Here is a 6,197-nt window from a genome sequence, read left to right on the forward strand (position 1 = left end):
GGACGACGTATCTTTTGATATCTGTTCGGAAAACGTAGAGACTTTTTTTGAAAAACAGAATTTACAGTAGAAAAACACTCCCTCGATGTCTCGAGTTATCAACCGCGAGTGTTCAGTATAATATCATTTTTTTTCTTACTTGTGACTTTTGACTATCGTGTTGACATGATTGTATCTCTTCGTGGTTTCGTCGTTCTTCTTTCCAGTGTTTTAGATGTCCCTCGTAGGTATCGCTAGAAGCGGCGAAGCGCTAACAGTGCTCAGTCGAGGAACTCGTCCCGGTGACCGATTCTCGCTCCATGCCTCTGAGGTGTCTGTTGTTGCGACTGAATGAAGGACGCAAGGGATCCGAGAGTGCACGGGCCTGCTCACTGGCTGGTGCTGAGCCACATTCGATGCCACGTGCAGACAGAGGAGAGGTGAAATATGTGAGAGGAAAGATTGAAAGATGACACGTAACACAAAATGAAAAAGAAAAACTGTTGTAACTTAGAGAGCGGTAATCTAAGTTTCATCACACCGAGTGCGAAGATTGTTATAAGAGGCCTCACGGGATACCAAAATTTGCGTTAGAGCCATCATTACTTTCTACGTCTAAGGACACCTATTGCTGACAACAATTTAAGTAAGTGGTTAAAACCGCTTTATTTATGCATCACAGAAAACTGATTTCGAAGCTTTATTTTAGTTAGAGAACAGCGCGCTCTTTATGCCAGGAATATTGACGCTCAGATAGCATAAAGAATGTTTCGAGAAGTCTCAAACCATGGTAACACTTGAAAATAAGTCTCGGGGGTAAAAAAATATCCTGTCTAGGTTCAAGTGGTGAAGAAGACTGCATGCTGCTTGCTCTCCGCTGCAACGCCTCTAAAATTGTGCGGGAAATAGTCTATTATGAACGATAAAGAACGACCGCGCCAGGTAACAGCCGGAAAAAACTCCCACAAAGAATCTGCACAAATACTCTTGCACCATGCATTATGCTGTGCAAGTTGTTCTAGAGCGAAACTGTGCTCCTCCAATACAAGGCTGAAGGTCGGGTGGTTATGAAATTTGGCCCTGACACCAGGAAGAGTGGAGGCTTGTCCCTAACGTCATGCCATGTGACTCGTCACGCCTCGCCACAGGTGTGCACTTTGAGCCTATGGCGCTAACTCGCCTCGCAACTATAGAATCGCGTGACTCGCTGCGCCTTGCCACAGCAGCGCATGCGGAGCCGACGGCACTCTCGCAACTGCCGAAAATCGCCTGACGTGCCGTTCGCGTAATGAAAGTGCGTGGTGTGTGCTTACCTTCACACAAAGCCATGGATGAGCAACGTGTCGGAACTAGTGCTTTGACGATGTGTCGTCGCCGTAAAGCGGAATCTGATCATCTTCACGATATGGAAAGGCGTCAGATTGGATAACGATGCTTAACAGACCATTCGTTCGTCTAACTAGGTTCAGCCGGGTAGAACCACCGCTAATTTTTCAATCGTGTAGCGGGCAGCGTTTCCATTACTGTCCTAGTATTTGCATGCATGTATCTGCTATTTAGGTCACCCAGTGGGAACAACAAACCAGACATTTGCCGATCGCAAAAGATACTGTGCGTAAACGTCCAAAGAAACGTGTGCTCTTTCCACTACCAGGCACTGAGATTGTCGCTGTAGCTAAGATTAATAAAGCTCGGACCTTCGCGGTGGGCCTCCTCCCAGAACGTTATTCTGCATGGGGCGTCGAAGGTGCTTCTTTTCTCCTGCCTCCGCTGGCATGGAGAGAATGTACGGTGCCGCTACTATATGTAGCAATACTTTGATTGAGAAATGACAGCCGCTGAGAGGCGAGCAAATAAAATTGTGTTCGGTCACAAAAAAACGGTTATTCTTATTTGGGAAGCTGCTCAGCCACCCTGGTTTTCTACTAGCGCTGGATACACTTGATATGGCACGAACATTTTTCTAACTATAGTGAGCGATAATGTCAGTCCTAGCACCGGTTTTTCTTTCCAGTCCTCACACAAACTTGAAAACGTGAAGCCGAACAATTTTATCTAGACTTTGGCTCTAGCAAACTGAACCTAATTTATTCTTTGCTGCTCTTCGGAAATTTAAAGGCCGATGTCACAAAATGGAGCATTGAACCACTGAACCCGTTTTTTGTGCTCGAGCTTAAGAGCTCTCCAGTCTTAAAGCAGGTCAGAAACAAAGTCAACGCAGGATTTCCGTTGAAAAACAGAAATATCTACGAATGCCATGAACCGTATACCTGTGCTTACCCTCATTGCAGCTTAGCCTCCTTGCAAGACTAGCCCTAATCCCTAAGCTAGACATTCGCTATGGAGGTTGTTGGCAGCCCATGAGATTGAAAGTGGGTTTGTTATACTTTACACAGAGCTAAAAGGTATCATGATTCCCGAATCGTTCTAGAATATGTGTCCGTGTCGATGCGCAAGAGAACGGATTTTTGTTTCTCCATTTATCGCTTTAGTTTTCTGCTCGGGGTCCTAGTTAGTGGCGAATTTTTTCTTGCCTGCCAGCCTAAGAACAAATACTGTTCAAACGTTAGGACTGATGATTGGGCGGGTTGGTATGCCATTTTCAAGAAAAGCGCGAATTAGTAATGAACTGAAGGACGACAAACACACACAGGCGCTGAATTGCAAATAAAGGTTTATTGCTTGTTCAAACGAATACACGGATACATCCTCTCATCTTTTTTCTATTCTTTTCTCTTGCTTCTGATTTATATCTGTATTACGTTTCTGATCAGTTTTCTCTCAACCACCCTTTCCGCTTTCCAATCAACCAGCTCTCACAGCCGAGGCTACAACAGTTTCTTCAATGTTTGGTTGTTTTAGTCAGATATGAGCCACGGCAACTGATTAATGTTTGGGTTGTTGTTACCACAGCAGAATGCATTGGTCTATTTCAAAACATGGCTGCTTTGCTAGACTGTGACAGGCGTGCCGTGCTAATGAGTGGCTTTTTTTGCGTGTGCGATGCGCGAGACCATGCTACTCCTGACGATCGCAGGGACAAGAGCGAAGAAATATTCTCACGTGTTGCAGGTGTCGCTTGGCTGATCAATACGGAAGCATCTCGTCCTCCTGCTCCCTCGTTCACCCTCATTCGGGGGATTTCTTGCACTCGTATCGATCGAAATGAATCACGTTCCGCACTCATTTCACGTATAAGCTGTTATGTGAAACCACTGGTGTTTGCTCAGCTCGGAAGCATTAATTGTTCAAAATTTAATGCACAATTGCCGCCTTGTAACAAAAAGCTTCTCATTCATATGCGATTGCAACTCCTATACTGCGTTTCTTGTTGTATGCCGCTGTTGGCCGCTTGGGAATTGTTCAAGAAGGAAGTACGAGCGAAAGAATTTCGATATTGACTTTTCTGTTCGTTCGTAGGAAATGGACAAATTTAACTTCGTAAAATTTGTACAGATTAAACAAATTAACATGCCAAGAATCTGCCTCTTATGTGGATGAAATTTCTTATCTGAAGTGTGAATTTCAAACCCACAATGCCCAACGATAGAGGACCGCCTGAGGTCAAAATCGTATGAAACGTGATAAGCATTGTGGACACCCAACATGACAGACTCGACGAGCACTGTCATTGAGTGCAAAGGTGAATCAGAATCTGGAAAGGATGTCTGATGACACTGAATTGAGCAGTACGAGCTAAGCATATAAATCCACGTTCGTGAATTGTTACCCTGCACTGTGTAGAGCTCCTTCTCATTTACATGTTCCCAGATTCCGTCGCATTTCACCACCTTGTGAGGCTTCATCACATTATTGCTCCTTTATTAGCAGCTCGTTCGCGAGGTAGAAGTAGCAATTTATTAGTTACCTCCATCTTAAACCCTGACCCTGATACAATTTTATGCGAATTTCGCTCGTGTATTAAACAAATGAATTGGTCAAGAAAGTAGTACACCGTTGAGCACTCGCTGTGGGAGCTCAAAGCTCCGCCAGGTAGGCACCGGTTACTACGACTGCGCCCATGCAACGCTATTCTATTCATTACATAACCGCATATACAAGCAGCCATGTACTGCTTGTTTTCACTACATATAACGCAAGCTAAGCTCTCATTGTCGAAAATATTCTCTTGCACACAGGTTCTATTTTTAGTTGTTTAAACACTACAACAACGCTGCATGAAGCACCAATGATGCGATCGCCTTGCCTGGGAAACGAAGCTTTATGGTCGGTTTTGTTGACACCGCTAAGGACCAACACTTCTCGCTGACTGCATCTTCATTTTCCGATGTGGAAAATACTTGATTTTAAACGGCTCTTTGCACTAGCATTCTTGATGACCGTTTGCTTTTAATAAAACACTTATGTTTGTTATCCACAGGCGGCGCCAAAAACTGGCCCTGGCAGGCTGTAGGTTTTGTCATCACACCGAATCACTGCAGTACTTGCTGCTTATTGTACGCGCTTCCTCCGACGCACACAATGTTCTATTTAGGTCGCTGTTGACAGAACTACACTAGATGATCATTTGCATTAGATGAAACTTGTGAATTTGCTCTCTTCAGTCGTCTAAATCGCACACACGAATCTGCGGACTTGCTAGGCTTACTCGTCAAGGAAGGAGTCGTTCTGGCCGGCACCTTATAAAATTTCAAGTCACGCTCATCACTTGCAAGTGTTCATGTATGATTATATAAAATTTAGCCCATCGTTTCGGTTTTTCAAAAAAGTACAAGGCTGCGACAAGCGCAGCAATTCAGGTCGTCAGTAGGAATAACTTCATCGAGCTGCGATTGCAACCTCGATCGTAGACGAAAGAAGGCATGTGCACTGAATCCGCAGCCCGCATTGCAGACGACTCTGCGGCCTGCATGTCATTGAGAGGCCTGGTCAGCATTTCAATATGGCGGTCGCTGTCGGGTCCCAATATCGTTCAGTGAAGTTTAAAACTGCCATACTTCGAACAACCGTGAGATAGCCCGCCTAAGAACCTCACCAATTAGCATGATTTGCGCGTTTTAAGATGTGCGCGAACACAGCGTTGCAGAAGCCGCTTCAATATCTCCGAAAGCAGATTTTTAAAAACTTCGCTTTATCTTCGCTTAAATACCCTGTATATCTACTCAACATGCGCACATGCCGGCCAGGCAATTCGAGTTAAATTTTATGCAAAACAGGATCATTTGAGGCGCTTAATGTAGCTCAGCAAGTGCTGGTAACGGCAAGCTACAAACGTTCTTATTTAGGAAATTAAACTAAGCGTTATGGCGAACTTGTCGCTTCTATGTTGAAATGTGAAATACGGCTGGCAGGTGCAAATAAAGTGAAAACACATTCAACAGCCAGAGACTGCCACGCATAGGTACTGTGCTGAGGCGAGAGAGAAACAAAACCGCAGTGGAATGAAGCCAATCACGAGGGCTGTAGCACGTAATAGATGTTTTCCAATGACATGCGGGAGCAAAACAAAAAAGTCAGCTTTCCAGTTCGCAGCAATATATTAGCCCGCCGCTTATTTCCATTATTTATTTCTGGCTCTTTCAGAACTGCGCCATTTTAGAGAACGCTGAAAGCGGCGCCGAGCATCGATAGCCAAGCAGAAGAACGTCAACAGGACGAGTGAGCGTCAGTTGAGAATTTTGGATGCCCAAATCATCTGCGAACAGCACGATGACTTTTGCGGCGTTATCCTGCCAAATGCTATTCCGCAAGCGGGATGAATCCAAGCTTATCAACACATGATTGTGTGAGCATTTACAGTAAAGAAAAATCCCTGCTTTTTTTCCTTTCGCTGGGAAAGTACTAACCAAATGTAGACGGCTCCACCCATGGCAACCGTTTGGCTTTTTATCTATTTTAGTGTTTCTGTGTTTCTCTAGAGACTATTCTCGTGAGACTTATTTTTTGTTCTGTTGAAAACTTTCTTGACCAACTTTGTTGAGATGGGACGTTTTCCTCGCCATCTCGGATAAAAGTAACAGACCTCCTCATTAAAGTTCCGACACCTGCCACTCTGCGCGGGGGCACCGCCTGACAAAGTACTTTTGCTGTCGAGACCGGCGCAGCGTCCCCTTCACTATAGTGTACTAGTTAGCTTCTCGAAGCCAGAAGTGCTTTGTCAAGTGGCGCCCCCACGCAGTGTGGCACGGGTCGCAACTTGGAGGCGTGATCTGTTACTTTTGCCCACGATTTTATCTAGGCTCTTCCAATGGCTTTCA

The sequence above is a fragment of the Amblyomma americanum genome, chromosome 4 (assembly GCF_052857255.1).
Source record: "Amblyomma americanum isolate KBUSLIRL-KWMA chromosome 4, ASM5285725v1, whole genome shotgun sequence".
Lineage (NCBI taxonomy): Eukaryota > Metazoa > Arthropoda > Arachnida > Ixodida > Ixodidae > Amblyomma > Amblyomma americanum.